The sequence below is a fragment of the Marmota flaviventris genome, chromosome 15 (assembly GCF_047511675.1).
Source record: "Marmota flaviventris isolate mMarFla1 chromosome 15, mMarFla1.hap1, whole genome shotgun sequence".
In the NCBI taxonomy this organism is placed as follows: Eukaryota; Metazoa; Chordata; class Mammalia; order Rodentia; family Sciuridae; genus Marmota; species Marmota flaviventris.
In genome coordinates this window covers 76,286,242-76,304,561 of record NC_092512.1, presented here as the reverse complement: position 1 = coordinate 76,304,561, position 18,320 = coordinate 76,286,242, and the positions used below count along the sequence as shown (strand labels likewise).

Genomic DNA, 18,320 nt, shown 5'->3' with positions numbered 1-18,320 from the left:
TCAAGTTTTCTTTTTGCTGCTTTTCAGATGAGTTGTTTGTTTTCTTATTAATGAGCCAAGTGCATTTTTGTATATTCTAAATACAATAATTTTGCCTAATATTTGTATTGTAAATATTTTTTGCCAATCTGTGACTTGTTTTTTAAATTTCTTGATGGTATCAAAGAAAACAAGTTTTAGATTTTGATAACGTCTAATTTATGAATTTTTATAGTTTGGATTTTGTGTCCTAAGAAAGCTTTACCTAACTAAAGTTCAAAAATATTTGTTTCTATTTTTTATAGAAATTTTATAATTTTAGGTTTTATATTTTGATTATAATCAATTTTGAGTTAATTTTTGTGTGTGGGTTGAGGTTCACAGTTTTTTCATATGAATGTACTGTAGGTCCTTTTCTTTTTCCATGCTAGTTGTGTCATCTGTTTGTCAGTTTCTCAAAAAAAAAAAGGCTTTAGGGTTTAACATTAAAAATGAGTCAAGCATAAAAATCAATTTCAGAAGAATTAGCATTCTAACAAGATACACACTTCCAATCCATTAGCATCTCTCTCCATTTTTTAGGTCTTCTTTGACTTCTATAATCAGCATTTTTTATTTTTATTTAAATCTTGCCCATTTTTTATTTATTCCTAAATACGTTTTCATAGAGTATTAAAAATTATAGTGTATTTTAAATTTTAACTTTTAATTATTTGGAGATGCAGCTACTTTTTAAAAAATGATCTTGCATGCTGTGATTTTGCTAGCTTATTTAGTTCTAGTACTTTTTTTATACATTATTTGAGATTTTTCTTTGTAGACAATCATGTCATCTGTGAATCAACAGAGCTTTAATATACACCTTTTTAAATTCATAAGCTTTTTGTTTCTTTTTCTTGTCTTATTGCATGGGTTAGGGCCTTCTATAGTGTTAAAAGGGAGAAACACCTGAATTTTCCTTCCTTTTATTGTGATATGACTCACTGACAAGTCACTTCCCAAGAGAATAAATACGCCCTTTTCTCCTTCTAAAATCTGCCTTGATTACAGTCATATTTAGAGGCAATCAAACACTTTGGCTTGAGAGGAGGGTAGAGTAAATTTCGGTGGTTTGGGAGAAGAGAAGGTGAATGACTTAAGACTTATGATGGCTTTTCTTGTGGGAGTAGATCCCTGCTGGTTATGGGTCCCTGATGGATAGACCACAAATATCTCTTTGGGATATTTTCGTAAAGAAGAATGGCCATTCCTTTAACTAAGAGGATGGGTCTGTAGGCTAGAACATAGCCAATCTAACGAGAAACTCTTTGAAGCAAATGGGGTTTTGAGTAGATAAAAGCATCCAGGGGAGCATCTACCTTCCAAAGTCCTTACCAGCATGTAATAAGATCAGGCAGGTCAGCCTTTTCTTTGGATAAAGGGAGGACAGCATCCAATGGCTATCCTGTGTGGCAGAGATCTGATAATTCCAGCGGCTGTGGTTTGAGAGATGCCAGAGTCTTGGAGTCTTGAATCCACTTGGGAGAAGATGTTAGTGGGATCTCTCTTTGGATTGCCTAAGACTCTAAGTATAAGAGCTTGGTGCAGTGGTGCATGCCTGTAATCATGCCTGAAATCGAGTGCCCCCGAGTTCAATCCCCAGTCCAAAAAGAAAAAAAAAAAATATATGTATATATATATATATATATATATATATATATATATATATATATATATATATAAAAGCATAAGAGAGAGCTCCTAGGAGATTGAAAATGTACTTTCCACCAATCTCACCAATGTGAATTCAGATCAGTTTTAATTCCATGCAATAGAATAAATAAAATGTACTTGAATTCCAAGGATTTATATTGATGACAAGTTGAGATTATAGGTTTTATTTTTATTTTTTGGTACTGGAGATTGAACCCAGGGGTGTTTAACCACTGAGCTACATCCCCAGTACTTTTTATTTTTTATTTTGAGACAGGGTCTTGCTAAGTTGCTTAGGGTCTCACTAAATTGCTGAGGCTAGCTTTGAACTTGTAATCCTCCTGTCTCAGCCTTCCAAGCTGCTGGGAGTACAGGCATGTGCAACCACTCCCAGCTACAAATTGAGATTATAGAGACTCATAAAAATTAAATAAACTAAAGTGTTTGAACTTTTTTGGTACTGGGGATTGAACTCAGGGGCACTCAACCACTGAGCCACATACCCAGCTCTATTTTGTATTTTATTTAGAGACAGGGTCTCACTGAGTTGCTTAGCGCCTTGCTTTTGCTGAGGTTGGCTTTGAACTCGCAATCCTCCTGCCTCAGCCTTCCAAGTCACTGGAATTACAGGCATGGGCCACCACGCCTGGCTAAAAGTGTTTGAACTTTAATTAAGCACAGATTCATTTATTTTATTTTATTTTTTAAAGAGAGAGAGAGAGAGAGAGAGAGAGAGAGAGAGAGAGAGAGAGAGAATTTTTTAATATTTATTTTTTAGTTCTCGGCGGACACAACATCTTTGTTTGTATGTGGTGCTGAGGATCGAACCCGGGCCGCACGCATGCCAGGCGAGCGCGCTACTGCTTGAGCCACATCCCCAGACCTCATTTATTTTTCTTTGTAAAGAAAACAGGGATTTGTAAAGGGTACCATAAGCAATGGTGTACTTGTACTCTACCATTCTCATAGGTATAGGAAATTACATGGATACAGAAACATGGGGTCTGGAGCAGGTAGTTCCTATGCTTGAGGTCGATTAGCATGTTTGGAGTGGAATGGAACCTAAGGTGTACAGTAGCAGTGGGCTGTTGGTTAAGAGACTCAACACTCTTTATTATAACTTTCCTACAATGAGTTAAATTAAGGCAAATATCTGAGCATATTTCCACTCTTTTTCTTATCAGATTAAGATTCATGTTAGTGGGTATTTCTTAGAGTTATCAAGGGAATAGACTTATTGTTCATGTAGAGGGTGGCAGCTCCATTTACCAAGGAGAACCTATTTAAGAACCCCACAGTCTTGGGTTCTTTCCAAGGCATTGTAAAATTGCTTTACAGTGTCTGATTTACTTTAAAGCTTCTTGTTATTGCAGTTTAAAAACAAAATCTATCCTGCACACATCCTGTTTGAAACAGAATTTTCTCCTCTGTTAGGTAGAGATAAAGAATGCAAGAATGGGCACTTTATAGCATTGGTTGCACCTTGATATTAGATGAAAATCGGCCCCAGTGCTTTTAATGATCAGGTTATGGACAAACGGGGCACAAATTAAATATACATTTGAAAATGTAGTTTTGTTATATCTAGAATAATTTTTTTTGTATTTTTTTTCATATTTTTTATTGGTGTGTTCTATTTGTATATCATGGTGGGATTTGTTGTTACACATTTGTACATGCACACAACATCACAATATAATTTGGCCATATAATTCCCCAGTATTTGTCCTGAGTAAGTTCTATACATATTAATGGAAAGAAAACTCATTTTCCTTCTTTCCCTTCCCCCACTTTATTCATTTTCTTTATCTTCTTTCTTTTTCTTTTTTAGAAGTGTACATTTTTATGTATACAATCATGATACTACTTCAACATTTTTTTTTCTTTTTTAGAAGTGTACATTTTTATGTATACAATCATGATACTACTTCAACATTTAGAGCATTTAGACATTGAGTAGTTCTCTTTCTCTGTTTTTTCTTCCTTTTTTCAAGACAGGGTCCTCACTGTGTTGCCCAAGATCAAACTCATAGGCTTGAGTGATCCTCCTGCTTCAGCTTCCCAAGTAGCTGGGACCACAGGCATGTGCTACTCTGCCCAGTAGAGGTTGGAGATTGAGCATCTCTAATCCAAAAATCCAAACTACCAAATGCTCCAAAAATCTAAAATATTTTGAGGGTTAACATGAAGTCACAAGTGGAAAGTTTCACACACAAGTGGAAAATGCCACTCTTGTGACCTCATGCGACAGCTCATAGTTAAAACTCAGGTACACTAAGAATATCATACAAAATCGAATCCAGACAATGTGTATAAGGTGTATATGAAACAGGAATGAATTTTGTTTTAGTCTTAGGTCCCATCCCTAACTCGGCTCTTGACATATATGCCAATATTTCAAAATCTGCAAAAATCTCAAATTGCAAACGCTTCTGGTCCTGAGCATTTCAGGAAGGGCTACTCAACAGTCCTGTTTTGTTTCAGAATTCGGCAGCACACTCCTTATGCTGCATGGTGTACTGGAGGATGGCACCTGTTCCTATTCATCACAAGAGACATAAACATGTAGAGCAGCATATCCTTGCTGAGCAGCCCAAGTGACTGGTGGTAGTGGTGGTGTTGGTGTGGGATTGTGGGTGAAGGGCTCTTGGGCACCACACTATTTTTCCCTTTGCAATCCTACAACAGATTCATGTCTTTTTTGCTTGTTTGTTTGTTTTTCTTCTATGCCACGTAGATTCTATCAATATATATGATTTTTATTGGTAATCAAGTCTGTTTTAAAAACTAAAAACAACAACAACAACAACAACAAAACTAACTAGAGATTAAACAACCAAAATGGGGTAAAATTATTAAAAGACAGAAAGGAGCCATTGTTCACAGAGCACTTTTACCTAACATTTAAAGTCAGTGAACCCTATGAAAAGCATAAATGTTTCTTTTAATTTATGTTAGCCTATACATAGAGTTTCTCCAAAATCCTTTTTAATTTTTTTTAAAATTCCACTTACAAGTTTTAACATTAAATGTTCTATGGAGTAGAGAAGCTTTAGTGCTCTTTCTATGTAATGTTATCTTTGAATTCCCTTTATCTTATATTATTTACTCAAATGGTTCTGAATTCTAGGAAGTGCCAGGCTTTGCTAAGTATTTGTCCATCTCATGGTCTTCTAAGTATTTAAGTCTTTGATCCTCATAAGAATTAAATCTTCCCATAAAATCAAAAGCTATTGTGATTTCCATATCAATGGCACGATGGAAATTTAATAGATCTGTTTGTTTGTTTATTTATTTATTTATTTATTTATTTATTTATTTTTTATTAGTTGCTCATGACCATTCAATGATCTTGACATATCATACATTTTAATAGATTTATGTATTTTGGTATAAATGTCTATACCGACCAAGGCCCTCACCAATGTTATATGTGTTCCCCTCAAATCATGGAAAGAGGAAGGTAGAAGGGTCCCTGCACTGTGCATGGGACTCTGGGGATCTGATTGGCATCTTCATAGTTTCCAAGGCTGTGTGTAGAATAGGAGTCAGGCTTTCCAGTGGGAAGCCTCTGAAAGAATGAGGTTCCTACGTGCTGGCTCAAGAGATCAACCTAGTTAACTGGTTAACACTGAGTGAGGAAGCACCTAAGGAATAGGATTTTGCTGGGAGTTTCAAGGAGTTTTTCCTTCCATCCCCTCTCCTCTCCTCCCCTTCTTTCTCTTTCCTTCCCCTGCTCTCCTATCCTCTTTTCTTTCTCAGTTATGATCTAACCCAGGGCCTCACATATGCTAGACAAGTGCTGTACTACTGAGCTGCACTCCAGCACACTCTAGTAAGAGTTTTAATTTTGATTGGCCTTGACGATGGGCCACTGAAGTATGATGAGTACTAGATTTGCTTCTTTTCACAGATATCTTTTCTTAGGTGACCCCTAGGAAAATGCCAATCTTGTGCAGAACATCAATATTCATCTCATTCTGGAAATAGGGTTCCTTCCTGAGAGTGACTTCTTTCACTTGACCTCACCCATTTCTCCCTGGTGCTTTCTGTGACTCCTCCTGAGCTCAATTGGTCCCTTGACTTCTCTGGGAGGACTCTATGGCTTTGATCTGGAAGGTCTTTCCCTGCCCTGTGCATCTGTCTTTGCTGGCCATTACATTCACTGGTTAGGTGCTGGAGAAGCTTCTGGTTTTAAGTAAACATTGAAACTCATCTGACTTTGTGCTACCTCTGGTCTCAGGGCAGAGGCTTCCTGTCTCATGTGAGTTCCTTTTAAACCCATCAACCAGAATAGTGTCATCTGCTGTTTCAAAGATAATTTTCCTTCCAGGAACTATGACTAGGTATTGAATGCTTCTATCGTCAGATAATTTATCCAGCAATCCAAAGCAGGAAGAGTGAAGCAGGTGGTATCACTATACCAGACCTTAAACTATACTACAGAGCAATAGCAACAAAAACCAGCATGGTATTGGCACCAAAACAGGCTGGTAGACCAATGGTACAGAATAGAGGACATAGAGACTAACTCACAAAGTTACAATTATCTTATATTAGACAAAGTTGCCAAAAACATGCACTGGAGAAAAGATAGCCTCTTCAACAATGGTGCTGGGAAAATCCATATGCAACAAAATGAAATTAAACCCCTATCTCTCACCATGAACAAAACTCAACTCAAAATGGATCAAGGACCTAGGAATTAAACCAGAGACTCTGCATCTAATAGAAAAAAAAGTAGGTCCTAATCTTTATCATGTGGGATTAGACCCCAACTTCCTTAATAAGACTCCTATAGCACAAGAATTTTTTTTTTTTTTTTTTTTTAAAGTTATTTATAATTTCTTTTTTTTTTTTTTTTTTTTTAATTTTTTATTGTTGGCTGTTCAAAACATTACATAGTTCTTGATATATCATATTTCACAATTTGATTCAAGTGGGTTATGAGCTCCCATTTTTACCCCATATACAGATTGCAGAATCACGTCAGTTACACATCCATTGATTTACATATTGCCATACTAGTGTCTGTTGTATTCTGCTGTCTTTCCTATCCTCTACTATCCCCCCTCCCCTCCCCTCCCCTCTTCTCTCTCTGCCCCCTTTACTGACATTCGTTTGTCCCCCTTGTATTATTTTTCCCCTTCCCCTCACTTCCTCTTGTATGTACTTTTGTATACCTCTGAGGGTCTCCTTCCATTTCCATGCATTTTCCCTTCTCTCTCCCTTTCCCTCCCACCTCTCATCCCTGTTTAATGTTAATCTTCTTCTCATGCTCTTCGACCCTACTCTGTTCTTAGCTACTCTCCTTATATCAAAGAAGACATTTGACATTTGTTTTTTAGGGATTGGCTAGCTTCACTTAGCATAATCTGCTCTAATGCCATCCATTTCCCTGTAAATTCTATGATTTTGTCATTTTTTAATGCAGAGTAATACTCCATTGTGTATAAATGCCACATTTTTTTTATCCATTCATCCATTGAAGGGCATCTAGGTTGGTTCCACAGTCTAGCTATTGTGAATTGTGCTGCTATGAACATCGATGTAGCAGTGTCCCTGTAGCATGCTCTTTTTAGGTCTTTAGGGAATAGACCGAGAAGGGGAATAGCTGGGTCAAATGGTGGCTCCATTCCCAGCTTTCCAAGAAATCTCCATACTGCTTTCCAAATTGGCTGCACCAATTTGCAGTCCCACCAGCAATGTACAAGTGTACCCTTTTCCCCACATCCTCGCCAGCACTTGTTGTTGTTTGACTTCATAATGGCTGCCAATCTAACTGGAGTGAGATGGTATCTTAGGGTGGTTTTGATTTGCATTTCTCTGACTGCTAGAGATGGTGAGCATTTTTTCATGTACTTGTTGATTGACTGTATGTCCTCCTCTGAGAAGTGTCTGTTCAGGTCCTTGGCCCATTTGTTGATTGGGTTGTTTGTTCTCTTATTGTCTAATTTTTTGAGCTCTTTGTATACTCTGGATATTAGGGCTCTATCTGAAGTGTGAGGAGTAAAGATTTGTTCCCAGGATGTAGGCTCTCTATTTACCTCTCTTATTGTATCTTTTGCTGAGAAAAAACTTTTTAGTTTGAGTAAGTCCCATTTGTTGATTCTAGTTATTAACTTTTGTGCTATGGGTGTCCTATTGAGGAATTTGGAGCCCGACCCCACCGACTGTAGATCGTAGCCAACTTTTTCTTCTATCAGACGGCGCGTCTCTGATTTGATATCAAGCTCCTTGATCCATTTTGAATTAACTTTTGTGCATGGCGAGAGAAAGGGATTCAGTTTCATTTTGTTGCATATGGATTTCCAGTTTTCCCAGCACCATTTGTTGAAGATGCTATCCTTCCTCCAATGCATGCTTTTAGACCCTTTATCAAATATAAGATAGTTGTAGTTTTGTGGATTGGTTTCTGTGTCCTCTATTCTGTACCATTGGTCCACCCGCCTGTTTTGGTACCAGTACCATGCTGTTTTTGTTACTATTGCTCTGTAATATAGTTTGAAGTCTGGTATCGCTATACCGCCTGATTCACACTTCCTGCTTAGCATTGTTTTTGCTATTCTGGGTCTTTTATTTTTCCATATGAATTTCATGATTGCTTTCTCTATTTCTACAAGAAATGCCGTTGGGATTTTGATTGGCATTGCATTAAACCTATAGAGAACTTTTGGTAATATCGCCATTTTGATGATGTTAGTTCTGCCTATCCATGAACAGGGTATATTTTTCCATCTTCTAAGATCTTCTTCTATTTCTCTCTTTAGGGTTCTGTAGTTTTCATTGTATAAGTCTTTCACCTCTTTTGTTAGGTTGATTCCCAAGTATTTTATTTTTTTTGAAGATATTGTGAATGGAGTGGTTGTCCTCATTTCCATTTCAGAGGATTTGTCGCTGATATACAGGAATGCCTTTGATTTATGCGTGTTGATTTTATATCCTGCCACTTTGCTGAATTCATTTATTAGCTCTAATAGTTTCTTTGTAGACCCTTTTGGGTCTGCTAGGTATAGAATCATGTCATCTGCAAATAGTGATAATTTAAGTTCTTCTTTTCCTATTTTGATGCCTTTAATTTCTTTCGTCTGTCTAATTGCTCTGGCCAGTGTTTCGAGAACTATGTTGAACAGAAGTGGTGAGAGAGGGCATCCCTGTCTTGTTCCAGATTTTAGAGGGAATGCCTTCAATTTTTCTCCATTCAGAATGATGCTAGCCTGAGGCTTAGCATAGATTGCTTTTACAATATTGAGGTATGTTCCTGTTATCCCTAGTTTTTCTAGAGTTTTGAACATAAAGGGATGCTGTACTTTGTCGAATGCTTTTTCCGCATCTATCGAGATGATCATATGGTTCTTAATTTTAAGTCTATTGATGTGGTGAATAACATTTATTGATTTCCTTATATTGAACCAGCCTTGCATCCCAGGGATGAATCCTACTTGATCATGGTGCACAATTTTTTTGATGTGCCTTTGTATCCGAGTGGCCAGAATTTTATTGAGGATTTTTGCATCTAGGTTCATTAGAGATATTGGTCTGTAGTTTTCTTTCTTTGAAGTGTCTTTGTCTGGTTTAGGTATCAGGGTGATGTTGGCCTCGTAGAATGAATTTGGAAGTTCTCCCTCTTTTTCTATTTCCCGAAGTAGCTTGAAAAGTATTGGTATTAGTTCCTCTTTAAAGGTTTTGTAAAACTCTGCTGTATACCCATCCGGTCCTGGGCTTTTCTTAGTTGGTAGTCTTTTGATGGTTTCTTCTATTTCCTCAATTGATATTGGTCTGTTTAGGTTGTCTATATCCTCCTGACTCAATCTGGGCAGATCATATGACTTAAGAAATTTATCTATGCCTTCACTATCTTCTAATTTATTGGAGTATAAGGATTCAAAATAATTTTTGATTATCTTCTGTATTTCTGAAGTGTCTGTTGTGATATTGCCTCTTTCATCCCGTATGTTAGTGATTTGAGTTCTCTCTCTTCTTCTCTTCGCTAGCATGGCTAAGGGTCTGTCGATTTTGTTTATTTTTTCAAAGAACCAACTTTTAGTTTTGTCAATTTTTTCAATTGTTTCTTTTGTTTCGATTTCATTGATTTCAGCTCTGATTTTAATTATTTCTTGCCTTCTACTTCTTTTGCTGTTGTTTTGCTCTTCTTTTTCTAGGATTTTGAGATGAAGTATGAGATCATTTATTTGTTGGTTTTTTCTTTTTTTAAGGAATGAACTCCAAGCAATGAATTTTCCTCTTAGAACTGCTTTCAATGTGTCCCATAGATTCCGATATGTTGTGTCTGTGTTTTCATTAATCTCTAAGAATTTTTTAATTTCCTCCTTGATGTCTTCTATAACCCATTGATCATTCAGTAACCTATTGTTCATTCTCCAAGTGATATATTCTTTTTCCTTCCTTCTTTTATCGTTGATTTTCAGTTCCATTCCATTATGATCAGATAGGATGCATGGTATTATCTCTACTCCTTTGTATTGTCTAAGAGTTTCCCTGTGACATAATATATGATCTATTTTTGAGAAGGATCCATGTGCTGCTGAGAAAAAAGTGTAACTGTTTGATGTTGGGTGGTATATTCTATATATGTCAATTAAATCTAGGTTATTAATTGTGTTATTGAGTTCTATAGTTTCCTTATTCAACTTTTGTTTGGAAGATCTGTCCATTGGTGAGAGAGGTGTGTTGAAGTCTCCCATGATTATTGTATGGTGGTCTATTAGACTCTTGAACTTGAGAAGAGTTTGTTTGATGAACATAGCTGCACCATTGTTTGGGGCATATATATTTATGATTGTTATGTCTTGTTGGTGTATGGTTCCCTTGAGCAGTATGTAGTGTCCCTCTTTATCCCTTTTGATTAACTTTGGCTTAAAATCTATTTTATTTGATATGAGTATGGATACTCCTGCTTGTTTCCGAAGTCCATATGAGTGATATGATTTTTCCCAACCTTTCACCTTCAGCCTATGTATGTCTTTTCCTATCAAATGCGTCTCCTGTAGGCAGCATATTGTTGGGTCTTGTTTTGTGATCCATTCTACTAGCCTGTGTCTCTTAATTGGTGAGTTTAAGCCATTAACATTTAGGGTTATTATTGAGATATGGGTTGTTCTTCCAGCCATATTTGTTTATTTATGTTACTAAACATGGTTTGTTTTCCACTTTGATTATTTTCCCCCCTTTAGTGTCCTACCTCCCACTGTTGGTTTTCATTGTTATTTTCCATTTCCTCTTCCTGTAATGTTTTGCCAAGGATGTTTTGAAGAGATGGTTTTCTAGCTGCAAATTCTTTTAACTTTTGTTTATCGTGGAAGGTTTTAATTTCATCTTCCATCCTGAAGCTTAATTTCGCTGGAAACACAATTCTTGGTTGGAACCCATTTTCTTTCAGTGTTTGAAATATGTTATTCCAGGATCTTCTAGCTTTCAGAGTCTGTGTTGAAAGATCAGCTGTTATCCTGATTGGCTTACCCCTAAATGTGATCTGCTTCCTTTCTCTTGTAGCTTTTAAAATTCTCTCCTTGTTCTGTATGTTGGGCATCTTCATTATAATGTGTCTAGGTGTGGGTCTCTTATGATTTTGCACATTCGGCGTCCTGTAGGCTTCTAGGATTTGGGGTTCTGTCTCATTCTTCAAATCTGGGAAGTTTTCTCGAATTATTTCATTGAATAGATTGCTCATTCCTTTGGTTTGAAACTCTGTTCCTTCCTGTATCCCAATGACTCTTAAATTTGGTCTCTTGATGTTATCCCATATTTCTTGGATGTTCTGCTCATGGTTTCTTAACAGTCTTGCTGAGCTGTCTATGTTCTTTTCAAGTTGATATACTTTATCTTCATTGTCTGATGTTCTGTCTTCTAAGTGTTCTACTCTGCTGGTAGTATTCTCAATTGAGTTTTTAAGTTGGCTTATTGCTTCCTGCATTTCTAGGATTTCTGTTTGTTTGTTTTTTATAACCTCTATTTCCCTGTATAGTTGATCTTTTGCTTCTTGGATTTGTTTATGTAATTCATTGTTGAAGTGATCTTTCATTGTCTGATTTTGCTGTCTGATGTCTTCCTTGAGACTCCAGATCATCTGAAGCATGTATATCCTGAATTCTTTATCTGACATTCCATCAGCTGCAGCTATTACCTCTTCTAAAGTTGAGTTGACCTGTAATGCTTGTGGTCCTTTCTTTCCTTGTCTCTTCATACTGTTCGCGTTCCTTTCTTCTTGGTGAAACTGTTGTGCTATTGAATTTTCCCCCTATATATTTATATTGGTCTTGTATAGTTGCAAAGTCTCCCTCGCAGGCACGGGCGGCGGCTCTGCCCCTCCGCCAATTGGGGCAATGTGCCTACCACGCCGGCAGGCCGCTGGGCCTGCTCTGCCAGTCGGTAGCAGGTCCGCCGTCCTTGCAGGCGCGGGCGGCGGCTCTGTCCCTCTGCAGGCCGCTAGGCTTGTTCTGTCGGTGGTCGCAGTTCTGCCTACTTTGCAGGCGCAGGCAGCGGCACTGCCCCTCTGCAGGCCTCTGGGGCTGTACTGCCAGTGGGTCGCAGGTCCTCCTACTTTGCAGGCGTGTGGGGGGGGGGCGGCTCTACCCTTCCTCAGGCCACTGGGCCTGTTCTGTCTCTCGGTTGCAGGTCTGACCTGTTCTGATGGTGGTCTCAGTTCCGACTACCTTGCAGGCGCGGGGGGGAGGGGGCGGCTCTGCCTCCCAGCAGGCCGCTGCTCCTCTTCTGCCGGTGGGTCGCAGGCCCGCCTACCTTGCAGGAGTGATTGGAAGCTCTGTCCCGCCGCGGGCCACTGGGCCTTTTCTGTCGGTGGTCACCCTTCCCCTACCTGGCAGGCGAGGGGGGTGGGGGGCGGCTCTGCCCCTCAGCAGGCCGCTGGGCCTGCTCTGTGTTTGGTCCCAGTTCCCTCTACTATGCCGGCGCAGGGGGAGGGGGCGGCTCAGCCTCTCAGCAGGCGGCTGCTCCTCTTCTGCCAGTGGGTCGCAGGCCCGCCTACCTTGCAGGAGTGATTGGAAGCTCTGTCCCGCCCTGGGCCACTGGGCCTTTTCTGTCGGTGGTCACCCTTCCCCTACCTGGCAGGCGAGGGGGGTGGGGGGCGGCTCTGCCCCTCAGCAGGCCGCTGGGCCTGCTCTGTCTTTGGTCCCAGTTCCCTCTACTATGCCGGCGCAGGGGGAGGTGGCGGCTCAACCTCTCAGCAGGCGACTGCTCCTCTTCTGCCGGTGGGTCGCAGGCCCGCCTACCTTGCAGGAGTGATTGGAAGCTCTGTCCCGCCCTGGGCCACTGGGCCTTTTCTGTCGGTGGTCACCCTTCCCCTACCTGGCAGGCGAGGGGGGTGGGGGGCGGCTCTGCCCCTCAGCAGGCCGCTGGGCCTGCTCTGTCTTCGGTCCCAGTTCCCTCTACTATGCCGGCGCAGGGGGAGGGGGCGGCTCAGCCTCTCAGCAGGCGACTGCTCCTCTTCTGCCGGTGGGTCGCAGGCCCGCCTACCTTGCAGGAGTGATTGGAAGCTCTGTCCCGCCCTGGGCCACTGGGCCTTTTCTGTCGGTGGTCACCCTTCCCCTACCTGGCAGGCGAGGGGGGTGGGGGGCGGCTCTGCCCCTCAGCAGGCCGCTGGGCCTGCTCTGTCTTTGTTCCCAGTTCCCTCTACTATGCCGGCGCAGGGGGAGGGGGCGGCTCAGCCTCTCAGCAGGCGACTGCTCCTCTTCTGCCGGTGGGTCGCAGGCCCGCCTACCTTGCAGGAGTGATTGGAAGCTCTGTCCCGCCCTGGGCCACTGGGCCTTTTCTGTCGGTGGTCACCCTTCCCCTACCTGGCAGGCGAGGGGGGTGGGGGGCGGCTCTGCCCCTCAGCAGGCCGCTGGGCCTGCTCTGTCTTTGGTCCCAGTTCCCTCTACTATGCCGGCGCAGGGGGAGGGGGCGGCTCAACCTCTCAGCAGGCGACTGCTCCTCTTCTGCCGGTGGGTCGCAGGCCCGCCTACCTTGCAGGAGTGATTGGAAGCTCTGTCCCGCCCTGGGCCACTGGGCCTTTTCTGTCGGTGGTCACCCTTCCCCTACCTGGCAGGCGAGGGGGGTGGGGGGCGGCTCTGCCCCTCAGCAGGCCGCTGGGCCTGCTCTGTCTTTGTTCCCAGTTCCCTCTACTATGCCGGCGCAGGGGGAGGGGGCGGCTCAGCCTCTCAGCAGGCGACTGCTCCTCTTCTGCCGGTGGGTCGCAGGCCCGCCTACCTTGCAGGAGTGATTGGAAGCTCTGTCCCGACGCGGGCCACTGGGCCTTTTCTGTCGGTGGTCACCCTTCCCCTACCTGGCAGGCGAGGGGGGTGGGGGGCGGCTCTGCCCCTCAGCAGGCCGCTGGGCCTGCTCTGTCTTTGGTCCCAGTTCCCTCTACTATCTAGCACAAGAATTAAAACCAAGAATCAATAAATGGGATGGAATCAAACTAAAAAGTTTCTTATCAGCAAAAGAAACAATCTGTGAGGTGAGTAGAGAGCCTACATCTTGGGAGCAAATTTTTACCCCTCACACATCAGATAGAGCACTAATCTCTAGGGTATATAAAGAACTCAAAAAGCTAAACACCAAAAAAACAAATAACCCAATCAACAAAAGGGCCAAGGACCTGAACAGACACTTCTCAGAAGATGATATACAATTAATCAACAAATATATGAAAAAATGCTCATCATCTCTAGCAATCAGAGAAATGCAAATCAAAACTACACTAAGATATCATCTCACTCCAGTCAGAATGGCAGCTATTATGAAGATAAACAACAATAAGTGTTGGCGAGGCTGTGGAGAAAAAGGTACACTCATACATTGCTGGTGGGACTGCAAATTGGTGCAGCCAATTTGGAAAGCAGTATGGAGATTCCTTGGAAAACTGGGAATGGAACCACCATTTGACCCAGCTATTCCTCTCCTCGGACTATACCCAAAGGACTTAAAAACAGCACACTACAGGGACACAGCCACATCAATGTTTATAGCAGTACAATTCACAATAGCTAAACTGTGGAACCAACCTAGATGTCCTTCAGTAGATGAATGGATAAAAAAAATGTGGCATATATACACAATGGAATTTTACTCAGCAATAAAAAAGAACAAAATCATGGCATTTGCAGGTAAATGGATGGTGCTGGAGAAGATAATGCTAAGTGAAGTTAGCCAATCCCCAAAAAACAAATGCTGAATGTTTTCTCTGATATAAGGAGGCTGACTCATATTGGGGTAGGGAGGGGGAGCATGGGAGGATTAGGTACATTCTAGATAGGGAAGAGGAGTGGGAGGGAAAGGGAGGGGATAAGGGATTAGCAAGGATGGTGGAATGTGATGGACATCATTAAACAAAGTACATATATGAAGACTTGAAAAAGAATTTATCCAGCAAAATAAGTGTCACTCTCTTTTCTGATGACAGATTTCCTCCTTAGCTAGTCTTATAACCAATCATACTCAACATCTAGACTTTCTGACTCAGTTTCCTCATTAGCCAAGCAATCTTCTTCTCTCTTTTACCCACAACCCAAGCTTTGGTCTTCTGCACTCTTATATGTTAAAATTTATAGTTTTAATTATGATTTTTGATTCTGATTCCATGTAATGGAAAATCAAACCCAAATTAGCTTAATCAGCAGCGATCTTATTGAATCACACAACTAAAGTATTTAGAAATGATAGTTTTTTTGGTCATGATTAGATTTAGGGACTCAACAGTGTTCCCAGGATCAAATTTTTTCTGTTGGTTCTGATTCCTTGGGAGTAGACCCATTTTTAGATTTCATGTGGAGGTAAGATGATTGAAATGGCTTCAGGACTACCTGTCATGGGATCCAACTCCGGGGAAAATGACCGCCTCTCTCCTGGAGGTTCCAGTAAAATGGTTCCTGTGTTTTATGTACTGTGGTCACATGCTGGTCATGCTGAACCAAGCGCCAAACAGAGGAATGGTTTCTCTGGTCAGATTTTAGTCTTGCGGAAAAGGAAGTGGACTGATAATTGAGGGAATCTTCCGGAAAGAAGTCAGGTATAATGGCCAGAATTAGAGCAAATACCCAGGAGCAAACAAACCCAAAACAAAATAGGTATTACTTGAAGAATACAAATCCAGAAAAAGGAATTATATTTTAATAGTGAAGTTGAAAATGGTGAAATTTGAATAGTAGTTTTAATAATGAAGTGGTTTTGTCTCCTTTTATTTTATTTTCTTTATTTAATTTTTTTGGCACCAGGAATTGAACCCAGGGGCACTTCTCCACTGAGCTACATCCCCAGCTCTTTTTTTATATTTTATTTAGACAGAAGGCCTCACTGAGTTGCTTAGGGCCTCCCTAAATTGCTGAGGCTGGCTTTGAGCTTGCAATTCTCCTACCTTAGCCTCCACAGTCACTGGGATTGTAGGTATGCATCACTGCACCCTGGCAATAGTGAAGGTTTACTAGTGGACTTTAAAAGTCACATGGTAAGTAGCTCTGCAGGGCCTGGACATCAATCATTTCAACTCTGGTGCACTTAAAGACTATGCTGTGCCGCCGTCCCCAGGGAGTGGTTTAGGACAACAGTTTAGGACCTTTTCTTTCTTCAGTCTCTCATTAACCATCGCTTTCAAGATGATTGCCTGGGTTCCAGATTTGAAAAAGTCCATTTAGAATTAGAGAGGCCAACAGTTGGCTCTTCATGAACTTTGAGGCCCTTGCTAGGGTCATAGAGAAAAGAAGTAGTAGGGAGTAGGGTGGGTTGTGAAGGGGTAAGAGGACATACCTTTGTTTAACTGATCCAGGTTTTATCCTATCCTGTTACATCTAATGGCTCTTGTATTCTGAAATAAACTATCTGGGCTCTGTATCCCCAGATTCAACCAACTGTAGATTTAAAATATTTGGGGGGGGGAAAAAGGAAAAGAAAAATGATATCTGTAATTGAATCTGTAACAGATTATTTTATCTTGTTATTATTCCCTAAACAATATATTATAGCAACCATTTACATAGTATTTATGCTGTATTAGGCATTAAAGTGATCTAGAGATGATTTAAAGCACATGGGAGGATGTATGTAGGTTATGTGAAATTATGCCATTTTATATAAGAAATTTGAGCATCCTCAGATTTTGGTATTCATGAGGGCTGGGGAATCCTGGAACCAATTCCCTGCAGATACAGAGGGACAACTATAAATATATACAAAGGAATATTATTCAGTATTTAAAGGAGGAAAATTCCAACAGATGCTACAACATGGATGTACCTTGAGGACCTTATGCTAAGTGAAACTGACCAGTCACAAAAGGACAAATAATGTAAGATTTCACTTACATGTGACATGCTGTCATCATCATCACAGGACGATCTCTTTCTGACAGAGGACGTAACTGGGAGAGTCGAGGTGCTGGCATTGGTGGGGAGGAGGGGGGAGAGGTACATTTCCTCCTTACATCTTAGAGTAGAGGGAGGAAAAGGGAAAAGTGAATGGCACACCTAGAAGATAAGTTGGGTGACAGCCAAGGTATTTGAGGAGCATTAGTTCTGTGCCTGAAGTAGAAAGGAGACTTCTGCTGAAACTGAGGGTAGTATGTGAGAAATGTGGGTATAGGAAAATTGCTCTGGAGGCAGCCCTCGTGGCCACTAAGGAGAGCGGAGCCTCGTGGTCTTCTCAGTGCCTACGGCTATGTGAACCACCAGCAGAAGATGTTGTGGCTTTATAAGTGGGCACTGTGCCACCTTGAGTTATGGTGTATCCACAGGGACAAATACCAGTACTTTGCTTGTTTGATAAGAGCGGGGTTTGAAGAATATAGGAATGAAAAGGATATGATAAAGGGCACCCAGCTCTTTAGGGAGGCAGAAGAAGAATTCTGGCACCATCAGCACCCACAGCCGTGTATCTTCCCTGACTCACCTGGGGGCACCTCCTATGAGATATAGGAGTGCTACAAGATTCTGGAAAGGTGCTTAGATCACTAGCATCCTTCTGAGAAGGCACTGTATCCTGATTAGTTTGCCAAGAGAGAGCAGCGGAAGAAATTGTGAAGGGAAAGATGGGAGCAGGAGGTTAAGCACCCACAGGAGGAAACCCCACCAAAGGTCCTAAAACTCAAGCTTTGCCTCCTGCCAGGAAGGAAGGTGATCTGCCCCCACTATGGTGGCACATTGTGACCAGAACATGACATCGGCCCATGGAGAAAGAGAGAGAGAGAGAGAGAGAGAGAGAGAGAGAGAGAGAGAGAGAGAGAGGAGAGACAAAGGCACTTCACTATTCATGCATGCAAGAAAAATAAGTTATAGACCATACACACTCTTGCCCTAATAAAAATAACTAAATATAGTCTGGTACAACTGAGGTATTCTTCTGCTGAAGACTACTGTGATGCCAAGTGACTGTGCCGTGTCTTTGTTTCTTGTCATTTATGCCACGTAAAGAAAATTAGTCAGATGTATAGCAAATCTTTTATCTTTTTTTTCCAGTATTGAGGATTGCACCCAGGATTGGACCAGTGAGTCTTTTTTATTTTGAGACAGCGTCTCACTAAGTTGCCAACGCTAGCCACGAATTTGCCAATTTCCTGCCTCAACCTCCCAAGTGGCTGGGACTATGGGTGTGTGCCACTGCACCCAGATGTGATAAGTCATATTGATAGCATGTTATCATTTAGG

The 18,320-nt window shown here is 41.3% G+C and overlaps 1 pseudogene; it reads left to right on the top strand.

Moving 5' to 3' along the window:
* Positions 1-15,463: 15,463 nt before the first annotated feature.
* Positions 15,464-17,833, top strand: LOC114090601 (NADH dehydrogenase [ubiquinone] 1 beta subcomplex subunit 9 pseudogene; annotated as a pseudogene).
* The last annotated feature ends 487 nt before the right edge of the window (positions 17,834-18,320 follow it).